The sequence below is a fragment of the Salmo salar genome, chromosome ssa18 (genome assembly GCF_905237065.1).
Source record: "Salmo salar chromosome ssa18, Ssal_v3.1, whole genome shotgun sequence".
Lineage (NCBI taxonomy): Eukaryota > Metazoa > Chordata > Actinopteri > Salmoniformes > Salmonidae > Salmo > Salmo salar.
The window spans coordinates 45,371,161-45,397,642 of NC_059459.1; the positions used below are offsets into that span (position 1 = coordinate 45,371,161).

General features: G+C 32.9%; 1 pseudogene; it reads left to right on the forward strand.

The window, feature by feature from the left end:
- Window positions 1–26,482, forward strand: part of LOC106591814 (ryanodine receptor 2-like) — a 503,114-nt pseudogene that overhangs the window by 470,060 nt on the left and 6,572 nt on the right.

Consider the following 26,482-nt stretch of genomic DNA (forward strand, 5'->3'; position numbering starts at 1 on the left):
CTGTAGTCAGGTTAGATATCTACTATATTATATTCACCTGTAGTTAGGTTAGATAGTTACTATATTATATTCACCTGTAGTCAGGTTAGATAGTCGATTATATTCACCTGTAGTCAGGTAAGATAGTTACTGTATTATATTCACCTGTAGTCAGGTTAGATAGTCGATTATATTCACCTGTAGTCAGGTTAGATAGTTCCTATATTATATTCACCTGTAGTCAGGTTAGATATTTACTTTATTATATTCACCTGTAGTCAGGTTAGATAGTCTATTATATTCACCTGTAGTCAGGTTAGATAGTCTATTATATTCACCTGTAGTCAGGTTAGATAGTTACTATATTATATTCACCTGTAGTCAGGTTAGATAGTTACTGTATTATATTCACCTGTAGTCAGGTTAGATAGTTACTATATTATATTCACCTGTAGTCAGGTTAGATAGTTACTATATTATATTCACCTGTGGTCAGGTTAGATAGTTACTATATTATATTCACCTGTAGTCAGGTTAGATAGTTACTATATTATATTCACCTGTAGTCAGGTTAGATAGTTACTATATTATATTCACCTGTAGTTAGGTTAGATAGTTACTATATTATATTCACCTGTAGTCAGGTTAGATAGTCGATTATATTCACCTGTAGTCAGGTAAGATAGTTACTGTATTATATTCACCTGTAGTCAGGTTAGATAGTCGATTATATTCACCTGTAGTCAGGTTAGATAGTTCCTATATTATATTCACCTGTAGTCAGGTTAGATATTTACTTTATTATATTCACCTGTAGTCAGGTTAGATAGTCTATTATATTCACCTGTAGTCAGGTTAGATAGTACTATTATATTCACCTGTAGTCAGGTTAGATAGTTACTATATTATATTCACCTGTAGTCAGGTTAGATAGTTACTATATTATATTCACCTGTAGTCAGGTTAGATAGTTACTATATTATATTCACCTGTAGTCAGGTTAGATAGTTACTATATTATATTCACCTGTAGTCAGGTTAGATAGTTAATATATTATATTCACCTGTAGTCAGGTTAGATAGTCTATTATATTCACCTGTAGTTAGGTTAGATAGTTACTGTATTATATTCACCTATAGTCAGGTTAAATAGTTACTATATTATATTCATCTGTAGTCAGGTTAGATAGTTACTATATAATATTCACCTGTTGTCAGGTTAGATAGTTACTATATTATATTCACCTGTAGTCAGGTTAGATAGTTACTATATTATATTCACCTGTAGTCAGGTTAGATAGTTACTATATTATATTCACCTGTAGTCAGGTTAGATAGTTACTATATTATATTCACCTGTAGTCAGGTTAGATAGTTACTATATTATATTCACCTGTAGTCAGGTTAGATAGTTACTATATTATATTCACCTTTAGTCAGGTTAGATAGTCCATTATATTCACCTGTAGTCAGGTTAGATAGTTACTATATAATATTCATCTGTAGTCAGGTTAGATAGTTACTATATTATATTCACCTGTAGTCAGGTTAGATAGTCTATTATATTCACCTGTAGTCAGGTTAGATAGTTACTATATTATATTCACCTGTAGTCAGGTTAGATAGTTACTATATTATATTCACCTGTAGTCAGGTTAGATAGTTACTATATTATATTCACCTGTAGTCAGGTTAGATAGTCTATTATATTCACCTGTAGTCAGGTTAGATAGTTATTATATTATATTCACCTGTAGTCAGGTTAGATAGTCTATTATATTCACCTGTAGTTAGGTTAGATAGTTACTGTATTATATTCACCTATAGTCAGGTTAAATAGTTACTATATTATATTCATCTGTAGTCAGGTTAGATAGTTACTATATAATATTCACCTGTTGTCAGGTTAGATAGTTACTATATTATATTCACCTGTAGTCAGGTTAGATAGTTACTATATTATATTCACCTGTGGTCAGGTTAGATAGTTACTATATTATATTCACCTGTAGTCAGGTTAGATAGTTACTATTATATTCACCTGTAGTCAGGTTAGATATCTACTATATTATATTCACCTGTAGTTAGGTTAGATAGTTACTATATTATATTCACCTTTAGTCAGGTTAGATAGTCCATTATATTCACCTGTAGTCAGGTTAGATAGTTACTATATAATATTCATCTGTAGTCAGGTTAGATAGTTACTATATTATATTCACCTGTAGTCAGGTTAGATAGTTACTATTATATTCACCTGTAGTCAGGTTAGATAGTTACTATATTATATTCACCTGTAGTCAGGTTAGATAGTTACTATATTATATTCACCTGTAGTCAGGTTAGATAGTTACTATATTATATTCACCTGTAGTCAGGTTAGATAGTCTATTATATTCACCTGTAGTCAGGTTAGATAGTCTATTATATTCACCTGTAGTCAGGTTAGATAGTTACTATATTATATTCACCTGTAGTCAGGTTAGATAGTTACTGTATTATATTCACCTGTAGTCAGGTTAGATAGTCGATTATATTCACCTGTAGTCAGGTTAGATAGTTCCTATATTATATTCACCTGTAGTCAGGTTAGATATTTACTGTATTATATTCACCTGTAGTCAGGTTAGATAGTCGATTATATTCACCTGTAGTCAGGTTAGATAGTTACTATATTATATTCACCTGTAGTCAGGTTAGATAGTTACTATATTATATTCACCTGTAGTCAGGTTAGATAGTTCTATTATATTCACCTGTAGTCAGGTTAGATAGTCTATATTATATTCACCTGTAGTCAGGTTAGATAGTTACTATATTATATTCACCTGTAGTCAGGTTAGATAGTCGATTATATTCACCTGTAGTCAGGTTAGATAGTTACTATATTATATTCACCTGTAGTCAGGTTAGATAGTTACTGTATTATATTCACCTGTAGTCAGGTTAGATAGTTACTATATTATATTCACCTGTAGTCAGGTTAGATAGTTACTATATTATATTCACCTGTAGTCAGGTTAGATAGTTACTGTATTATATTCACCTGTAGTCAGGTTAGATAGTTACTATATTATATTCACCTGTAGTCAGGTTAGATAGTTACTATATTATATTCACCTGTAGTCAGGTTAGATAGTTACTATATTATATTCACCTGTAGTCAGGTTAGATAGTTACTATATTATATTCACCTGTAGTCAGGTTAGATAGTTACTATGTTATATTCACCTGTAGTCAGGTTAGATAGTTCTATTTATATTCACCTGTAGTCAGGTTAGATAGTTCTATTATATTCACCTGTAGTCAGGTTAGATAGTTACTATTATATTCACCTGTAGTCAGGTTAGATAGTTACTATATTATATTCACCTGTAGTCAGGTTAGATAGTTACTGTATTATATTCACCTGTAGTCAGGTTAGATAGTTACTATATTATATTCACCTGTAGTCAGGTTAGATAGTTACTATATTATATTCACCTGTAGTCAGGTTAGATAGTTACTATATTATATTCACCTGTAGTCAGGTTAGATAGTTACTATATTATATTCACCTGTAGTCAGGTTAGATAGTTACTATATTATATTCACCTGTAGTCAGGTTAGATAGTTACTATATTATATTCACCTGTAGTCAGGTTAGATAGTTACTATATTATATTCACCTGTAGTCAGGTTAGATAGTTACTATATTATATTCACCTGTAGTCAGGTTAGATAGTTACTATTATATTCACCTGTAGTTAGGTTAGATAGTTACTGTATTATATTCACCTGTAGTCAGGTTAGATAGTTACTATATTATATTCACCTATAGTCAGGTTAGATAGTTAATATATTATATTCACCTGTAGTCAGGTTAGATAGTCTATTATATTCACCTGTAGTTAGGTTAGATAGTTACTGTATTATATTCACCTGTAGTCAGGTTAGATAGTTTCTATATTATATTCACCTGTAGTCAGGTTAGATAGTTACTATATTATATTCACCTGTAGTCAGGTTAGATAGTTACTGTTATATTCACCTGTAGTCAGGTTAGATATCTACTATATTATATTCACCTGTAGTTAGGTTAGATAGTTACTATATTATATTCACCTTTAGTCAGGTTAGATAGTCCATTATATTCACCTGTAGTCAGGTTAGATAGTTACTATATAATATTCATCTGTAGTCAGGTTAGATAGTTACTATATTATATTCACCTGTAGTCAGGTTAGATAGTCTATTATATTCACCTGTAGTCAGGTTAGATAGTTACTATATTATATTGACCTGTAGTCAGGTTAGAAAGTTACTATATTATATTGACCTGTAGTCAGGTTAGATAGTCTATTATATTCACCTGTAGTCAGGTTAGATAGTCTATTATATTCACCTGTAGTCAGGTTAGATAGTCGATTATATTCACCTGTAGTCAGGTAAGATAGTTACTCTATTATATTCACCTGTAGTCAATGTTAAATAGTTACTATATTAAATTCACCTGTAGTCAGGTTAGATAGTTACTATATAATATTCACCTGTAGTCAGGTTAGATAGTTACTATATTATATTCACCTGTGGTCAGGTTAGATAGTTACTATATTATATTCACCTGTAGTCAGGTTAGATAGTTACTATGTCAGGTTAGATATCTACTATATTATATTCACCTGTAGTTAGGTTAGATAGTTACTATATTATAGTCAGGTTAGATAGTCTATTATATTCACCTGTAGTCAGGTTAGATAGTTACTATATAATATTCACCTGTAGTCAGGTTAGATAGTTACTATATTATATTCACCTGTAGTCAGGTTAGATAGTCTATTATATTCACCTTTAGTCAGGTTAGATAGTTACTATATTATATTGACCTGTAGTCAGGTTAGAAAGTTACTATATTATATTCACCTGTAGTCAGGTTAGATAGTCGATTATATTCACCTGTAGTCAGGTAAGATAGTTACTATATTATATTCACCTGTAGTCAGGTTAGATAGTTACTATATTATATTCACCTGTAGTCAGGTTAGATAGTTACTCTATTATATTCACCTGTAGTCAATGTTAAATAGTTACTATATTATATTCACCTGTAGTCAGGTTAGATAGTTACTATATAATATTCACCTGTAGTCAGGTTAGATAGTCTATTATATTCACCTGTAGTCAGGTTAGATAGTTACTATATTATATTCACCTGTAGTCAGGTTAGATAGTTACTATTATATTCACCTGTAGTCAGGTTAGATAGTTACTATATTATATTCACCTGTAGTCAGGTTAGATAGTTACTATATTATATTCACCTGTAGTCAGGTTAGATAGTTACTATATTATATTAAACTGTAGTCAGGTTAGATAGTTACTATATTATATTCACCTGTAGTCAGGTTAGATAGTTACTATATTATATTCACCTGTAGTCAGGTTAGATAGTTACTATATTATATTCACCTGTAGTCAGGTTAGATAGTCTATTATATTCACCTGTAGTCAGGTTAGATAGTTACTATATTATATTCACCTGTAGTCAGGTTAGATAGTTACTATATTATATTCACCTGTAGTCAGGTTAGATAGTTACTATATTATATTCACCTGTAGTCAGGTTAGATAGTTACTATATTATATTCACCTGTAGTCAGGTTAGATAGTTACTATATTATATTCACCTGTAGTCAGGTTAGATAGTTACTATATTATATTCACCTGTAGTCAGGTTAGATAGTCTATTATATTCACCTGTAGTTAGGTTAGATAGTTACTCTATTATATTCACCTGTAGTCAGGTTAGATAGTTACTATATTATATTCACCTGTAGTCAGGTTAGATAGTTACTATATTATATTCACCTGTAGTCAGGTTAGATAGTTACTCTATTATATTCACCTGTAGTCAATGTTAAATAGTTACTATATTATATTCACCTGTAGTCAGGTTAGATAGTTACTATATTATATTCACCTGTAGTCAGGTTAGATAGTTACTATATTATATTCACCTGTAGTCAGGTTAGATAGTTACTATATTATATTCACCTGTAGTCAGGTTAGATAGTTACTATATTATATTCACCTGTAGTCAGGTTAGATAGTTACTATATTATATTCACCTGTAGTCAGGTTAGATAGTTACTATATTATATTCACCTGTAGTCAGGTTAGATAGTCTATTATATTCACCTGTAGTCAGGTTAGATAGTTACTATATTATATTCACCTGTAGTCAGGTTAGATAGTTACTATTATATTCACCTGTAGTCAGGTTAGATAGTTACTATATTATATTCACCTGTAGTTAGGTTAGATAGTTACTATATTATATTCACCTGTAGTCAGGTTAGATAGTTACTATATTATATTAAACTGTAGTCAGGTTAGATAGTTACTATATTATATTCACCTATAGTCAGGTTAGATAGTTAATATATTATATTCACCTGTAGTCAGGTTAGATAGTCTATTATATTCACCTGTAGTTAGGTTAGATAGTTACTCTATTATATTCACCTGTAGTCAGGTTAGATAGTTACTATATTATATTCACCTGTAGTCAGGTTAGATAGCTACTATATTATATTCACCTGTGGTCAGGTTAGATAGTTACTATATTATATTCACCTGTAGTCAGGTTAGATAGTTACTATGTTATATTCACCTGTAGTCAGGTTAGATAGTTACTATGTTATATTCACCTGTAGTCAGGTTAGATAGCTACTATATTATATTCACCTGTAGTTAGGTTAGATAGTTACTATATTATATTCACCTGTAGTCAGGTTAGATAGTTACTATATTATATTCACCTGTAGTCAGGTTAGATAGTCTATTATATTCACCTGTAGTCAGGTTAGATAGTTACTATATTATATTCACCTGTAGTCAGGTTAGATAGTCTATTATATTCACCTGTAGTCAGGTTAGATAGTTACTATATTATATTCACCTGTAGTCAGGTTAGATAGTTACTATTATATTCACCTGTAGTCAGGTTAGATAGTTACTATATTATATTCACCTGTAGTCAGGTTAGATAGTTACTATTATATTCACCTGTAGTCAGGTTAGATAGTTATTATATTATATTCACCTGTAGTCAGGTTAGATAGTCTATTATATTCACCTGTTGTCAGGTAAGATAGTTACTATATTATATTCACCTGTAGTCAGGGTAGATAGTTACTGTATTATATTCACCTGTAGTCAGGTTCGATAGTCGATTATATTCACCTGTAGTCAGGTTAGATAGTTACTATATTATATTCACCTGTAGTCAGGTTAGATATTTACTGTATTATATTCACCTGTAGTCAGGTTAGATAGTCTATTATATTCACCTGTAGTCAGGTTAGATAGTTACTATATTATATTCACCTGTAGTCAGGTTAGATAGTTACTGTATTATATTCACCTGTTGTCAGGTTAGATAGTTACTATATTATATTCACCTGTAGTCAGGTTAGATAGTCTATTATATTCACCTGTAGTCAGGTTAGATAGTTACTATATTATATTCACCTGTAGTCAGGTTAGATAGTTACTATATTATATTCACCTGTAGTCAGGTTAGATATTTACTGTATTATATTCACCTGTAGTCAGGTTAGATAGTCTATTATATTCACCTGTAGTCAGGTTAGATAGTTACTATATTATATTCACCTGTAGTCAGGTTAGATAGTTACTATATTATATTCACCTGTAGTCAGGTTAGATAGTCTATTATATTCACCTGTAGTCAGGTTAGATAGTTACTATATTATATTCACCTGTAGTCAGGTTAGATAGTCTATTATATTCACCTGTAGTCAGGTTAGATAGTTACTATATTATATTCACCTGTAGTTAGGTTAGATAGTTACTATATTATATTCACCTGTAGTCAGGTTAGATAGTTACTATATTATATTCACCTGTAGTCAGGTTAGATAGTTACTATATTATATTCACCTGTAGTCAGGTTAGATAGTTACTATATTATATTCACCTGTAGTCAGGTTAGATAGTCTATTATATTCACCTGTAGTTAGGTTAGATAGTTACTGTATTATATTCACCTATAGTCAGGTTAAATAGTTACTATATTATATTCATCTGTAGTCAGGTTCGATAGTCGATTATATTCACCTGTAGTCAGGTTAGATAGTTACTATATTATATTCACCTGTAGTCAGGTTAGATAGTTACTGTATTATATTCACCTGTAGTCAGGTTAGATAGTCTATTATATTCACCTGTAGTCAGGTTAGATAGTTACTATATTATATTCACCTGTAGTCAGGTTAGATAGTTACTGTATTATATTCACCTGTAGTCAGGTTAGATAGTTACTATATTATATTCACCTGTAGTCAGGTTAGATAGTTACTGTATTATATTCACCTGTAGTCAGGTTAGATAGTCTATTATATTCACCTGTAGTCAGGTTAGATAGTTACTATATTATATTCACCTGTAGTCAGGTTAGATAGTTACTGTATTATATTCACCTGTAGTCAGGTTAGATAGTCTATTATATTCACCTGTAGTCAGGTTAGATAGTTATTATATTACATTCACCTGTAGTCAGGTTAGATAGTCTATTATATTCACCTGTAGTCAGGTTAGATAGTTACTATATTATATTCACCTGTAGTCAGGTTAGATAGTTACTATATTATATTCACCTGTAGTCAGGTTAGATAGTCGATTATATTCACATGTTGTCAGGTAAGATAGTTACTATATTATATTCACCTGTAGTCAGGGTAGATAGTTACTGTATTATATTCACCTGTAGTCAGGTTAGATAGTCGATTATATTCACCTGTAGTCAGGTTAGATAGTTACTATATTATATTCACCTGTAGTCAGGTTAGATATTTACTATATTATATTCACCTGTAGTCAGGTTAGATAGTTACTATTATATTCACCTGTAGTCAGGTTAGATAGTCTATTATATTCACCTGTAGTCAGGTTAGATAGTTACTATATTATATTCACCTGTAGTCAGGTTAGATAGTCGATTATATTCACCTGTTGTCAGGTAAGATAGTTACTATATTATATTCACCTGTAGTCAGGGTAGATAGTTACTGTATTATATTCACCTGTAGTCAGGTTAGATAGTCGATTATATTCACCTGTAGTCAGGTTAGATAGTTCCTATATTATATTCACCTGTAGTCAGGTTAGATATTTACTGTATTATATTCACCTGTAGTCAGGTTAGATAGTCTATTATATTCACCTGTAGTCAGGTTAGATAGTTACTATATTATATTCACCTGTAGTCAGGTTAGATAGTCTATTATATTCACCTGTAGTTAGGTTAGATAGTTACTGTATTATATTCACCTATAGTCAGGTTAAATAGTTACTATATTATATTCATCTGTAGTCAGGTTCGATAGTCGATTATATTCACCTGTAGTCAGGTTAGATAGTTACTATATTATATTCACCTGTAGTCAGGTTAGATAGTTACTGTATTATATTCACCTGTAGTCAGGTTAGATAGTCTATTATATTCACCTGTAGTCAGGTTAGATAGTTACTATATTATATTCACCTGTAGTCAGGTTAGATAGTTACTGTATTATATTCACCTGTAGTCAGGTTAGATAGTTACTGTATTATATTCACCTGTAGTCAGGTTAGATAGTTACTGTATTATATTCACCTGTAGTCAGGTTAGATAGTCTATTATATTCACCTGTAGTCAGGTTAGATAGTTACTATATTATATTCACCTGTAGTCAGGTTAGATAGTTACTGTAATATATTCACCTGTAGTCAGGTTAGATAGTCTATTATATTCACCTGTAGTCAGGTTAGATAGTTATTATATTACATTCACCTGTAGTCAGGTTAGATAGTCTATTATATTCACCTGTAGTCAGGTTAGATAGTCTATTATATTCACCTGTAGTCAGGTTAGATAGTTATTATATTATATTCACCTGTAGTCAGGTTAGATAGTACTATTATATTCACCTGTAGTCAGGTTAGATAGTTACTATATTATATTCACCTGTAGTCAGGTTAGATAGTTACTATATTATATTCACCTGTAGTCAGGTTAGATAGTTACTATATTATATTCACCTGTAGTCAGGTTAGATAGTTACTATATTATATTCACCTGTAGTCAGGTTAGATAGTTACTATATTATATTCACCTGTAGTCAGGTTAGATAGTCTATTATATTCACCTGTAGTCAGGTTAGATAGTTACTATATTACCTGTAGTCAGGTTAGATAGTTACTATATTATATTCACCTGTAGTCAGGTTAGATAGTTACTGTATTATATTCACCTGTAGTCAGGTTAGATAGTTACTATATTATATTCACCTGTAGTCAGGTTAGATAGTTACTGTATTATATTCACCTGTAGTCAGGTTAGATAGTTACTATTATATTCACCTGTAGTCAGGTTAGATAGTTACTATATTATATTCACCTGTAGTCAGGTTAGATAGTTACTGTATTATATTCACCTGTAGTCAGGTTAGATAGTTACTATTATATTCACCTGTAGTCAGGTTAGATAGTTCTATATTATATTCACCTGTAGTCAGGTTAGATAGTTACTATATTATATTCACCTGTAGTCAGGTTAGATAGTCGATTATATTCACCTGTTGTCAGGTAAGATAGTTACTATATTATATTCACCTGTAGTCAGGGTAGATAGTTACTGTATTATATTCACCTGTAGTCAGGTTAGATAGTCGATTATATTCACCTGTAGTCAGGTTAGATAGTTCCTATATTATATTCACCTGTAGTCAGGTTAGATATTTACTGTATTATATTCACCTGTAGTCAGGTTAGATAGTCTATTATATTCACCTGTAGTCAGGTTAGATAGTCTATTATATTCACCTGTAGTCAGGTTAGATAGTTACTATATTATATTCACCTGTAGTCAGGTTAGATAGTCGATTATATTCACCTGTTGTCAGGTAAGATAGTTACTATATTATATTCACCTGTAGTCAGGGTAGATAGTTACTGTATTATATTCACCTGTAGTCAGGTTAGATAGTCGATTATATTCACCTGTAGTCAGGTTAGATAGTTACTATATTATATTCACCTGTAGTCAGGTTAGATATTTACTGTATTATATTCACCTGTAGTCAGGTTAGATAGTCTATTATATTCACCTGTAGTCAGGTTAGATAGTTACTATATTATATTCACCTGTAGTCAGGTTAGATAGTTACTATATTATATTCACCTGTAGTCAGGTTAGATAGTTACTATATTATATTCACCTGTAGTCAGGTTAGATAGTTACTATATTATATTCACCTGTAGTCAGGTTAGATAGTTACTATATTATATTCACCTGTAGTCAGGTTAGATAGTTACTATATTATATTCACCTGTAGTCAGGTTAGATAGTTACTATATTATATTCACCTGTAGTCAGGTTAGATAGTCTATTATATTCACCTGTAGTCAGGTTAGATAGTTACTATATTATATTCACCTGTAGTCAGGTTAGATAGTTACTATATTATATTGACCTGTAGTCAGGTTAGATAGTTACTATTATATTCACCTGTAGTCAGGTTAGATAGTTACTATTATATTCACCTGTAGTCAGGTTAGATAGTTCTATTATATTCACCTGTAGTCAGGTTAGATAGTTACTATATTATATTCACCTGTAGTCAGGTTAGATAGTTACTGTATTATATTCACCTGTAGTCAGGTTAGATAGTCGATTATATTCACCTGTAGTCAGGTTAGATAGTTACTATATTATATTCACCTGTAGTCAGGTTAGATATTTACTGTATTATATTCACCTGTAGTCAGGTTAGATAGTCAATTATATTCACCTGTAGTCAGGTTAGATAGTTACTATATTATATTCACCTGTAGTCAGGTTAGATAGTTACTGTATTATATTCACCTGTAGTCAGGTTAGATAGTCTATATATATTCACCTGTAGTCAGGTTAGATAGTTACTACATTATATTCACCTGTAGTCAGGTTAGATAGTTACTATATTATATTCACCTGTAGTCAGGTTAGATAGTTACTATATTATATTCACCTGTAGTCAGGTTAGATAGTTACTATGTTATATTCACCTGTAGTCAGGTTAGATAGTTACTATATTATATTCACCTGTAGTCAGGTTAGATAGTTACTATATTATATTCACCTGTAGTCAGGTTAGATAGTTACTCTATTATATTCACCTGTAGTCAGGTTAGATAGTTCTATATTATATTCACCTGTAGTCAGGTTAGATAGTTACTATATTATATTCACCTGTAGTCAGGTTAGATAGTTACTATATTATATTCACCTGTAGTCAGGTTAGATAGTTACTCTATTATATTCACCTGTAGTCAGGTTAGATAGTCTATTATATTCACCTGTAGTCAGGTTAGATAGTTACTATATTATATTCACCTGTAGTCAGGTTAGATAGTTACTGTATTATATTCACCTGTAGTCAGGTTAGATAGTTACTATATTATATTCACCTGTAGTCAGGTTAGATAGTTACTGTATTATATTCACCTGTAGTCAGGTTAGATAGTCTATTATATTCACCTGTAGTCAGGTTAGATAGTTACTATATTATATTCACCTGTAGTCAGGTTAGATAGTTACTATATTATATTCACCTGTAGTCAGGTTAGATAGTCTATTATATTCACCTGTAGTCAGGTTAGATAGTTACTATATTATATTCACCTGTAGTCAGGTTAGATAGTCTATTATATTCACCTGTAGTCAGGTTAGATAGTTACTATATTATATTCACCTGTAGTCAGGTTAGATAGTTACTATATTATATTCACCTGTAGTCAGGTTAGATAGTTACTATATTATATTCACCTGTAGTCAGGTTAGATAGTTACTATATTATATTCACCTGTAGTCAGGTTAGATAGTTACTATATTATATTCACCTGTAGTCAGGTTAGATAGTTACTATATTATATTCACCTGTAGTCAGGTTAGATAGTTACTATATTATATTCACCTGTAGTCAGGTTAGATAGTTACTGTATTATATTCACCTGTAGTCAGGTTAGATAGTTCTATATTATATTCACCTGTAGTCAGGTTAGATAGTTACTATATTATATTCACCTGTAGTCAGGTTAGATAGTTACTATATTATATTCACCTGTAGTCAGGTTAGATAGTTACTATTATATTCACCTGTAGTCAGGTTAGATAGTTCTATATTATATTCACCTGTAGTCAGGTTAGATAGTTACTATATTATATTCACCTGTAGTCAGGTTAGATAGTTCTGTATTATATTCACCTGTTGTCAGGTTAGATAGTTACTATATTATATTCACCTGTAGTCAGGTTAGATAGTTACTGTATTATATTCACCTGTAGTCAGGTTAGATAGTTCTATTATATTCACCTGTAGTCAGGTTAGATAGTTCCTATATTATATTCACCTGTAGTCAGGTTAGATAGTTACTGTATTATATTCACCTGTAGTCAGGTTAGATAGTTCTATTATATTCACCTGTAGTCAGGTTAGATAGTTCTATATATATTCACCTGTAGTCAGGTTAGATAGTTACTATATTATATTCACCTGTAGTCAGGTTAGATAGTTACTGATTATATTCACCTGTAGTCAGGTTAGATAGTTACTATATTATATTCACCTGTAGTCAGGTTAGATAGTTACTGTATTATATTCACCTGTAGTCAGGTTAGATAGTTACTATATATATTCACCTGTAGTCAGGTTAGATAGTTACTATATTATATTCACCTGTAGTCAGGTTAGATAGTTACTGTATTATATTCACCTGTAGTCAGGTTAGATAGTTCTATTATATTCACCTGTAGTCAGGTTAGATAGTTACTATATTATATTCACCTGTAGTCAGGTTAGATAGTTACTATATTATATTCACCTGTAGTCAGGTTAGATAGTTACTATATTATATTCACCTGTAGTCAGGTTAGATAGTTACTATATTATATTCACCTGTAGTCAGGTTAGATAGTTACTATATTATATTCACCTGTAGTCAGGTTAGATAGTCTATTATATTCACCTGTAGTCAGGTTAGATAGTTACTATATTGTAGTCAGGTTAGATAGTTACTATATTATATTCACCTGTAGTCAGGTTAGATAGTTACTGTATTATATTCACCTGTAGTCAGGTTAGATAGTTACTATATTATATTCACCTGTAGTCAGGTTAGATAGTTACTGTATTATATTCACCTGTAGTCAGGTTAGATAGTCTATTATATTCACCTGTAGTCAGGTTAGATAGTTACTATATTATATTCACCTGTAGTCAGGTTAGATAGTTACTGTATTATATTCACCTGTAGTCAGGTTAGATAGTTCTATATATATTCACCTGTAGTCAGGTTAGATAGTCTATTATATTCACCTGTAGTCAGGTTAGATAGTTACTATATTATATTCACCTGTAGTCAGGTTAGATAGTCGATTATATTCACCTGTTGTCAGGTAAGATAGTTACTATATTATATTCACCTGTAGTCAGGGTAGATAGTTACTGTATTATATTCACCTGTAGTCAGGTTAGATAGTCGATTATATTCACCTGTAGTCAGGTTAGATAGTTCCTATATTATATTCACCTGTAGTCAGGTTAGATATTTACTGTATTATATTCACCTGTAGTCAGGTTAGATAGTCTATTATATTCACCTGTAGTCAGGTTAGATAGTCTATTATATTCACCTGTAGTCAGGTTAGATAGTTACTATATTATATTCACCTGTAGTCAGGTTAGATAGTCGATTATATTCACCTGTTGTCAGGTAAGATAGTTACTATATTATATTCACCTGTAGTCAGGTTAGATAGTTACTGTATTATATTCACCTGTAGTCAGGTTAGATAGTCGATTATATTCACCTGTAGTCAGGTTAGATAGTTACTATATTATATTCACCTGTAGTCAGGTTAGATATTTACTGTATTATATTCACCTGTAGTCAGGTTAGATAGTCTATTATATTCACCTGTAGTCAGGTTAGATAGTTACTATATTATATTCACCTGTAGTCAGGTTAGATAGTTACTATATTATATTCACCTGTAGTCAGGTTAGATAGTTACTATATTATATTCACCTGTAGTCAGGTTAGATAGTTACTATATTATATTCACCTGTAGTCAGGTTAGATAGTTACTATATTATATTCACCTGTAGTCAGGTTAGATAGTTACTATATAATATTCATCTGTAGTCAGGTTAGATAGTTACTATATTATATTCACCTGTAGTCAGGTTAGATAGTTCTATATTATATTCACCTGTAGTCAGGTTAGATAGTTACTATATTATATTCACCTGTAGTCAGGTTAGATAGTTACTATATTATATTGACCTGTAGTCAGGTTAGATAGTCTATTATATTCACCTGTAGTCAGGTTAGATAGTCTATTATATTCACCTGTAGTCAGGTTAGATAGTCGATTATATTCACCTGTAGTCAGGTAAGATAGTTACTATATTATATTCACCTGTAGTCAGGGTAGATAGTTACTGTATTATATTCACCTGTAGTCAGGTTAGATAGTCTATTATATTCACCTGTAGTCAGGTTAGATAGTTACTATATTATATTCACCTGTAGTCAGGTTAGATATTTACTATATTATATTCACCTGTAGTCAGGTTAGATAGTTACTATTATATTCACCTGTAGTCAGGTTAGATAGTTACTATATTATATTCACCTGTAGTCAGGTTAGATAGTTACTGTATTATATTCACCTGTAGTCAGGTTAGATAGTTACTATTATATTCACCTGTAGTCAGGTTAGATAGTTACTACATTATATTCACCTGTAGTCAGGTTAGATAGTTACTATGTTATATTCACCTGTAGTCAGGTTAGATAGTTACTATATTATATTCACCTGTAGTCAGGTTAGATAGTTACTATATTATATTCACCTGTGGTCAGGTTAGATAGTTACTATATTATATTCACCTGTAGTCAGGTTAGATAGTTACTATATTATATTCACCTGTAGTCAGGTTAGATAGTTACTATATTATATTCACCTGTAGTCAGGTTAGATAGTTACTATATTATATTCACCTGTAGTCAGGTTAGATAGTTACTATATTATATTCACCTGTAGTCAGGTTAGATAGTGTATTATATTCACCTGTAGTCAGGTTAGATAGTTACTATATTGTATTCACCTGTAGTCAGGTTAGATAGTTACTATATTATATTCACCTTTAGTCAGGTTAGATATTTACTGTATTATATTCACCTGTAGTCAGGTTAGATAGTTACTGTATTATATTCACCTGTAGTCAGGTTAGATAGTTACTGTATTATATTCACCTGTAGTCAGGTTAGATAGTTACTATATTATATTCACCTGTAGTCAGGTTAGATAGTCTATTATATTCACCTGTAGTCAGGTTAGATAGTTACTATATTATATTCACCTGTAGTCAGGTTAGATAGTTACTATATTATATTCACCTGTAGTCAGGTTAGATAGTTACTATATTATATTCACCTGTAGTCAGGTTAGATAGTGTATTATATTCACCTGTAGTCAGGTTAGATAGTTACTATATTGTATTCACCTGTAGTCAGGTTAGATAGTTAATATATTATATTCACCTGTAGTCAGGTTAGATAGTCTATTATATTCACCTGTAGTCAGGTTAGATAGTTACTGTATTATATTCACCTGTAGTCAGGTTAGATAGTTACTATATTATATTCACCTGTAGTCAGGTTAGATAGTTACTATATAATATTCACCTGTTGTCAGGTTAGATAGTTACTATATTATATTCACCTGTAGTCAGGTTAGATAGTTACTATATTATATTCACCTGTAGTCAGGTTAGATAGTCTATTATATTCACCAGTAGTCAGGTTAGATAGTTACTATATTATATTCACCTGTAGTCAGGTTAGAAAGTTACTATATTATATTCACCTGTAGTCAGGTTAGATAGTTAATATATTATATTCACCTGTAGTCAGGTTAGATAGTGTATTATATTCACCTGTAGTCAGGTTAGATAGTTACTATATTGTATTCACCTGTAGTCAGGTTAGATAGTTAATATATTATATTCACCTGTAGTCAGGTTAGATAGTCTATTATATTCACATGTAGTCAGGTTAGATAGTTACTGTATTATATTCACCTGTAGTCAGGTTAGATAGTTACTATATTATATTCACCTGTAGTCAGGTTAGATAGTTACTATATAATATTCACCTGTTGTCAGGTTAGATAGTTACTATATTATATTCACCTGTAGTCAGGTTAGATAGTTACTATATTATATTCACCTGTAGTCAGGTTAGATAGTTACTATATTATATTCACCTGTAGTCAGGTTAGATAGTCTATTATATTCACCTGTAGTCAGGTTAGATAGTTACTATATTATATTCACCTGTAGTCAGGTTAGATAGTCGATTATATTCACCTGTAGTCAGGTTAGATAGTTACTATATTATATTCACCTGTAGTCAGGTTAGATAGTTACTGTATTATATTCACCTGTAGTCAGGTTAGATAGTCGATTATATTCACCTGTAGTCAGGTTAGATAGTTCCTATATTATATTCACCTGTAGTCAGGTTAGATATTTACTTTATTATATTCACCTGTAGTCAGGTTAGATAGTTACAATATTATATTCACCTGTAGTCAGGTTAGATAGTCTATTATATTCACCTGTAGTTAGGTTAGATAGTTACTATATTATATACACCTGTAGTCAGGTTAGATAGTTACTATATTATATTCACCTGTAGTCAGGTTAGATAGTTACTATATTATATTCACCTGTAGTCAGGTTAGATAGTTAATATATTATATTCACCTGTAGTTAGGTTAGATAGTTACTGTATTATATTCACCTATAGTCAGGTTAAATAGTTACTATATTATATTCACCTGTAGTCAGGTTAGATAGTTACTATATTATATTCACCTGTTGTCAGGTTAGATAGTTACTATATTATATTCACCTTTAGTCAGGTTAGATAGTCCATTATATTCACCTGTAGTCAGGTTAGATAGTTACTATATTATATTCACCTGTAGTCAGGTTAGATAGTTACTATATTATATTCACCTGTAGTCAGGTTAGATAGTCTATTATATTCACCTGTAGTCAGGTTAGATAGTTACTATATTATATTCACCTGTAGTCAGGTTAGATAGTCTATTATATTCACCTGTAGTCAGGTTAGATAGTCGATTATATTCACCTGTAGTCAGGTTAGATAGTTACGATTATATTCACCTGTAGTCAGGTTAGATAGTTACTATATTATATTCACCTGTAGTCAGGTTAGATAGTTACTGTATTATATTCACCTGTAGTCAGGTTAGATAGTTCGATTATATTCACCTGTAGTCAGGTTAGATAGTTACTATATTATATTCACCTGTAGTCAGGTTAGATATTTACTATATTATATTCACCTGTAGTCAGGTTAGATAGTTACTATATTATATTCACCTGTAGTCAGGTTAGATAGTTACTATATTATATTCACCTGTAGTCAGGTTAGATAGTTACTGTATTATATTCACCTGTAGTCAGGTTAGATAGTTACTATATTATATTCACCTGTAGTCAGGTTAGATAGTTACTATTATATTCACCTGTAGTCAGGTTAGATAGTTACTATATTATATTCACCTGTAGTCAGGTTAGATAGTACTATTATATTCACCTGTAGTCAGGTTAGATAGTTACTATATTATATTCACCTGTAGTCAGGTTAGATAGTTACTATATTATATTCACCTGTAGTCAGGTTAGATAGTTACTATATTATATTCACCTGTAGTCAGGTTAGATAGTTACTATATTATATTCACCTGTAGTCAGGTTAGATATCTACTATATTATATTCACCTGTAGTCAGGTTAGATAGTTACTATATTATATTCACCTGTAGTCAGGTTAGATAGTTACTATATTATATTCACCTGTAGTCAGGTTAGATAGTTACTATTATATTCACCTTTAGTCAGGTTAGATAGTTACTATTATATTCACCTGTAGTCAGGTTAGATAGTTACTATATTATATTCACCTGTAGTCAGGTTAGATAGTTACTATGTTATATTCACCTGTAGTCAGGTTAGATAGTTACTATATTATATTCACCTGTAGTCAGGTTAGATAGTTACTATATTATATTCACCTGTAGTCAGGTTAGATAGTTAATATATTATATTCACCTGTAGTCAGGTTAGATAGTTACGTATTATATTCACCTGTAGTCAGGTTAGATAGTTACTATATTATATTCACCTGTAGTCAGGTTAGATAGTTACTATATTATATTCACCTGTAGTCAGGTTAGATAGTCGTATTATATTCACCTGTAGTCAGGTTAGATAGTTACTATATTGTATTCACCTGTAGTCAGGTTAGATAGTTACTATATTATATTCACCTGTAGTCAGGTTAGATAGTTAATATATTATATTCACCTGTAGTCAGGTTAGATAGTTACTGTATTATATTCACCTGTAGTCAGGTTAGATAGTTACTATATTATATTCACCTGTAGTCAGGTTAGATAGTTACTATATTATATTCACCTGTAGTCAGGTTAGATAGTTACTATATTATATTCACCTTTAGTCAGGTTAGATAGTTACTATTATATTCACCTGTAGTCAGGTTAGATAGTTACTATATTATATTCACCTGTAGTCAGGTTAGATAGTACTATTATATTCACCTGTAGTCAGGTTAGATAGTTACTATATTATATTCACCTGTAGTCAGGTTAGATAGTCTATTATATTCACCTGTAGTCAGGTTAGATAGTTACTATTATATTCACCTGTAGTCAGGTTAGATAGTTCGATTATATTCACCTGTAGTCAGGTAAGATAGTTACTATATTATATTCACCTGTAGTCAGGTTAGATAGTTACTGTATTATATTCACCTGTAGTCAGGTTAGATAGTTACGATTATATTCACCTGTAGTCAGGTTAGATAGTTACTATATTATATTCACCTGTAGTCAGGTTAGATATTTACTGTATTATATTCACCTGTAGTCAGGTTAGATAGTACTATTATATTCACCTGTAGTCAGGTTAGATAGTTACTATATTATATTCACCTGTAGTCAGGTTAGATAGTTACTGTATTATATTCACCTGTAGTCAGGTTAGATAGTTAATATATTATATTCACCTGTAGTCAGGTTAGATAGTCTATTATATTCACCTGTAGTCAGGTTAGATAGTTACTATATTATATTCACCTGTAGTCAGGTTAGATAGTCTATTATATTCACCTGTAGTCAGGTTAGATAGTTACTATATTATATTCACCTGTAGTCAGGTTAGATAGTTACTATATTATATTCACCTGTAGTCAGGTTAGATAGTTACTATATTATATTCACCTATAGTCAGGTTAGATAGTTACTATATTATATTCACCTGTAGTCAGGTTAGATAGTCTATTATATTCACCTGTAGTCAGGTTAGATAGTTACTGTATTATATTCACCTGTAGTCAGGTTAGATAGTTACTATATTATATTCACCTGTAGTCAGGTTAGATAGTTACTATATTATATTCACCTGTTGTCAGGTTAGATAGTTACTATATTATATTCACCTGTAGTCAGGTTAGATAGTTACTATATTATATTCACCTGTGGTCAGGTTAGATAGTTACTATATTATATTCACCTGTAGTCAGGTTAGATAGTTACTATGTTATATTCACCTGTAGTCAGGTTAGATAGTTACTATATTATATTCACCTGTAGTCAGGTTAGATAGTTACTATATTATATTCACCTGTAGTCAGGTTAGATAGTTACTATATTATATTCACCTGTGGTCAGGTTAGATAGTTACTATATTATATTCACCTGTAGTCAGGTTAGATAGTTACTATGTTATATTCACCTGTAGTCAGGTTAGATAGTTCTATATTATATTCACCTGTAGTCAGGTTAGATAGTTACTATATTATATTCACCTGTAGTCAGGTTAGATAGTTACTATATTATATTCACCTGTAGTCAGGTTAGATAGTCTATTATATTCACCTGTAGTCAGGTTAGATAGTTACTATATTATATTCACCTGTAGTCAGGTTAGATAGTTACTGTATTATATTCACCTGTAGTCAGGTTAGATAGTTACGATTATATTCACCTGTAGTCAGGTTAGATAGTTACTATATTATATTCACCTGTAGTCAGGTTAGATAGTTACTATATTATATTCACCTGTAGTCAGGTTAGATAGTTACTATTATATTCACCTGTAGTCAGGTTAGATAGTTACTATATTATATTCACCTGTAGTCAGGTTAGATAGTTACTATATTATATTCACCTGTAGTCAGGTTAGATAGTTACTATATTATATTCACCTGTAGTCAGGTTAGATAGTCTATTATATTCACCTGTAGTTAGGTTAGATAGTTACTATATTATATTCACCTGTAGTCAGGTTAGATAGTTACTATATTATATTCACCTGTAGTCAGGTTAGATAGTTACTATATTATATTCACCTGTAGTCAGGTTAGATAGTTCTATTATATTCACCTGTAGTCAGGTTAGATAGTCTGATTATATTCACCTGTAGTCAGGTTAGATAGTTACTATATTATATTCACCTGTAGTCAGGTTAGATAGTTACTGTATTATATTCACCTGTAGTCAGGTTAGATAGTTACTATGTTATATTCACCTGTAGTCAGGTTAGATAGTTACTATATTATATTCACCTGTAGTCAGGTTAGATAGTTACTATATTATATTCACCTGTAGTCAGGTTAGATAGTACTATTATATTCACCTGTAGTCAGGTTAGATAGTTACTATATTATATTCACCTGTAGTCAGGTTAGATAGTTACTGTATTATATTCACCTGTAGTCAGGTTAGATAGTTACGATTATATTCACCTGTAGTCAGGTTAGATAGTTACTATATTATATTCACCTGTAGTCAGGTTAGATAGTTACTGTATTATATTCACCTGTAGTCAGGTTAGATAGTTACTATTATATTCACCTGTAGTCAGGTTAGATAGTTACTATATTATATTCACCTGTAGTCAGGTTAGATAGTTACTGTATTATATTCACCTGTAGTCAGGTTAGATAGTTACTATATTATATTCACCTGTAGTCAGGTTAGATAGTACTATTATATTCACCTGTAGTCAGGTTAGATAGTCTATATTATATTCACCTGTAGTCAGGTTAGATAGTTACTATATTATATTCACCTGTAGTCAGGTTAGATAGTTACTATATTATATTCACCTGTAGTCAGGTTAGATAGTTACTATATTATATTCACCTGTAGTCAGGTTAGATAGTCGATTATATTCACCTGTAGTCAGGTTAGATAGTTACTATATTATATTCACCTGTAGTCAGGTTAGATAGTTACTGTATTATATTCACCTGTAGTCAGGTTAGATAGTTACTATATTATATTCACCTGTAGTCAGGTTAGATAGTTACTATATTATATTCACCTGTAGTCAGGTTAGATAGTTACTATATTATATTCACCTGTAGTCAGGTTAGATAGTTACTATATTATATTCACCTGTAGTCAGGTTAGATAGTTACTGTATTATATTCACCTGTAGTCAGGTTAGATAGTCGATTATATTCACCTGTAGTCAGGTTAGATAGTTACTATATTATATTCACCTGTAGTCAGGTTAGATAGTTACTGATTATATTCACCTGTAGTCAGGTTAGATAGTTACTATATTATATTCACCTGTAGTCAGGTTAGATAGTTACTATATTATATTCACCTGTAGTCAGGTTAGATAGTTCTATTATATTCACCTGTAGTCAGGTTAGATAGTTACTATATTATATTCACCTGTAGTGTTGATACCTGTAGTCAGGTTAGATAGTTACTATATATATTCACCTCTGATCTAGTGTGATGTGAGTGGGCTACCTAGAAGGGTGTAATTGTGTGTGAAAAATTGAGCTGATATGGAGAGAAGTGTAGACAGAAGGGGTAATGTTCCCCAGAATGCTGTGTGAGGGGTAATGTTCCCCCAGAATGCTGTATGGGGAGTAATGTTCCCCCAGAGTGCTGTGTGAGGGGTAATGTTCCCCCAGAGTACTGTGTGAGGGGGGTAATGTTCCCCAGAGTGCTGTGTGAGGGTAATGTTCCCCCCAGAGTGCTGTGTGAGGGGTAATGTTCCCCCAGAGTGCTGTGTGAGGGTAATGTTCCCCCAGAGTGCTTTGTGAGGGGGTAATGTTCCCCAGAGTGATGTGTGAGGGGATAATGTTCCCCAGAGTGCTGTGTGAGGGGTTAATGTTCCCCCAGAATGCTGTGTGAGGGGTAATGTTCCCCCAGAATGCTGTGTGAGGGGGTAATGTTCCCCTAGAATGCTGTGTGAGGGGGTAATGTTCCCCCAGAATGCTGTGTGAGGTGTAATGTTCCCCCCATAGTGCTGTGTGAGGGGTAATGTTCCTTCAGAGTGCTGTGTGAGGGGTAATGTTCCCCCAGAATGCTGTGTGAGAGATAATGTTCCCCTAGAGTGCTGTGTGAGGGGTAATGTTCCCCCAAAAATGCTGTGTGAGGGTAATGTTCCCCCAGAATGCTGTGTGAGGGGTAATGTTCCTCCAGAGTGCTGTGTGAGGGGGAAATGTTCCCCCAGAATGCTGTGTGAGGTGGGTTATGTCTCATGTTGGAGAATTGGAAGGTGTGTCACAAATTGCGTCCTATTCCACTACTTCTGAACAGAGCCCTATGGTCTAGTAGTATGCTGCAGTCATGTCTGTAGTGTCCAGACTAGAGCGTAGAGATCCTGTGGGAATAATGCAGAGTGTTTGCTCTCCTGAAAGAGAGGCTGAGGACGTGAATATTTATGTTTTTTGCATCAGGCGAACTGCAGTGTATGAAGCTGTATAAATCCGACACTTCCTGGCATGCTTCCTGCTGGTTATTTCACATCACTGTCCATTTTACTGCAAAGCCAGCAACAAACACACACACGCACACACACACACACACACACACACACCCTGCTTCTTGACGGGGTCATCAAATATCAGATCTGACTCTTATTGATGTCCTTTCGATATGCAGTGGAATCGTTGGGCTAGGTGAAAAGCAATGATGTTGGTTTCCAAGGCAACTCTGTCTGTTACACTGGGTCTGTGTTGTTGTTTAGACAATATGTTCTCTCCTCTACCCTTCCTCCCTCTCTCCTCTCTCTACCCTTCCTCCCTCTCTCCACTCCTCTACCCTTCCTCCCTCTCTCCTCTACCCTTCCTTCCTCCCTCTCTCCTCTCCTCTACCCTTCCTTCCTCCCTCTCTCCTATACCCTTCCTTCCTCCCTCTCTCCTCTACCCTTCCTCCCTCTCTCCTCTCCTCTACCCTTCCTCCCTCTCTCCTCTCCTCTACCTTCCTCACTCTCTTCTACCCTTCCTTCCTCCCTCTCTCCTCTCCTCAACCCTTCCCTCCCTCTACCCTTCCTCCCTCTCTCTTCTCCTCTACCCCCTCTCTCCTCTACCCCTTCCTCCCTCTCCTCACACCCTTCCTCCCTCTCTCCTCTCCCCTTCCTCCCTCTCTCCCCTCCCCTTCCTCCTCTCTCCTTCCCTTCCTCCCTCTCTCCTCTCCTCTTCCTCCCTCTCTCTACCCTTCCTCCTCCCTCTCTCCTCTCCTCCCTTCCTCCCTCCCTCTCTCCTCTCCTCACCCTTCCCCCTCTCTCCTCTACCCTTCCTCCCTCTCTCCTCTCCTCTCCTCACCCTTCCTTCCTCCCTCTCTCCTCTACCCTTCCTTCCTCTCTCCTCTCCTCTACCCTTCTTTGCTCTCTCCTCTACCCCTCCCCTCTCTTCTCTCCTTCCTTCCTTCCTTCCTTCCTTCCTTCCTTCCTTCCTTCCTTCCTTTCTCCTCTACTCTTCTTCTCTCCTCTACCCCTTCTCACCTCTACCCTTCCTCTCTCCTCTAACCTTCCCTCCTCTCTCTTCTCCCTTCCTCCCGCTCTCCTCTCCTCTACCCTCCCTCCTCCTCTTCCTCCTCCTCCTCCCTCTTCCCCCCCCTCTCTCTCTCAGGCTGCATCTCCAGGACAGTGAGCTCACCCAATCAACATCTCCTCCGTGTGGACGACGTGGTCAGCTGTTGTCTGGACCTCAGCGCTCCCAGTATATCCTTCCGTATCAACGGTCAGCCCGTCCAGGGGATGTTCGAGAACTTCAACTCTGACGGACTGTTCTTCCCTGTAGCCAGCTTTCTCCGCTGGGGTCAAGTGAGTGCTCCTCAACCAATCAAAATGATCTTGACAAAATCATTGGGTCTTCTCCAATCGTCTCTCTTCTGTCCGTTTTGACCTTCCATAAGTGTTTTTATTTTGCAGTCAGTCCTACGTGTAGCTCTCACATGGCCCACCCACGCCAGTATATTATGCTGAGATGATGCAGGTGGAATTATAACAAGTGGTTGAACCTTGTATTGCTGTTTACAGCGACCTGCAGTGGGGTCGTGAAATTATTGACACCCTTTATAAAGATGTGCAAAAAATAAAAAATGACTGTATAAAAGAAATTATTCAAATATTGAGGTACATTGTTATCCTCCAAAAAAATTTGATTTGTATTATTGTATACTAATAAAATTGCTCAGAGAAAGAGATTTTGTTTAAGATGAGCAAACATTACTGTATAAAATAAATGATTCAAATACTGAGGTACATTGTTATCCTCCAAAAATGTGATTTGTATTATTGTATACTAATAAAATTGCTCAGAGAAAGAGATTTTGTTTAAGATGAGCAAAAATTACTGTATAAAATAAATTATTCAAATACTGAGGTACATTGTTATCCTCCCAAAAATGTGATTTGTATTATTGTATACTAATAAAATTGCTCAGAGAAAGAGATTTTGTTTAAGATGAGCAAAAATTACTGTATAAAATAAATTATTCAAATACTGAGGTGCATTGTATCCTCCAAAAAATGTGATTTTTATTATTGTATACTAATGAAATTAGATTTTTTTGTTGTATTACTTATTAAACAAAATATCTTCCTCTGAGCAATTGTATTAGTACAAAATAATATAATGTCAATTTATTTTGTTGCATACAATATAGCTCAGTATTTGAATTACTACAGTAATTTCTTTGCTCGTCTTTATCAAAGGGTGTCAATAATTTCTGGATGTCAGGCCTATTCTTCTCACAGGACAATAATTGTTAGATGAAATGTGAAAACATCCTTCTGATAGCCAGTGTTTACCAGCAGACCATCAGAGGGTTAGTACCCTGGAATGGGAAGGTTGATGGTGCACTGTGGGAGAATTATGGATCCAGTTCACTGAATGGTCTTTCTCTCCAGCTAATGACGCTATGCCCTAAGAGCTCTATTTAAGAACATAGGCTAATGACATTATGCCCTTTAGAGCTCTATTTAGGAACATAGGCTAACATAGGCTAATGACGTTATGCCCTAAAAAGCGCTATTTAAGAACATA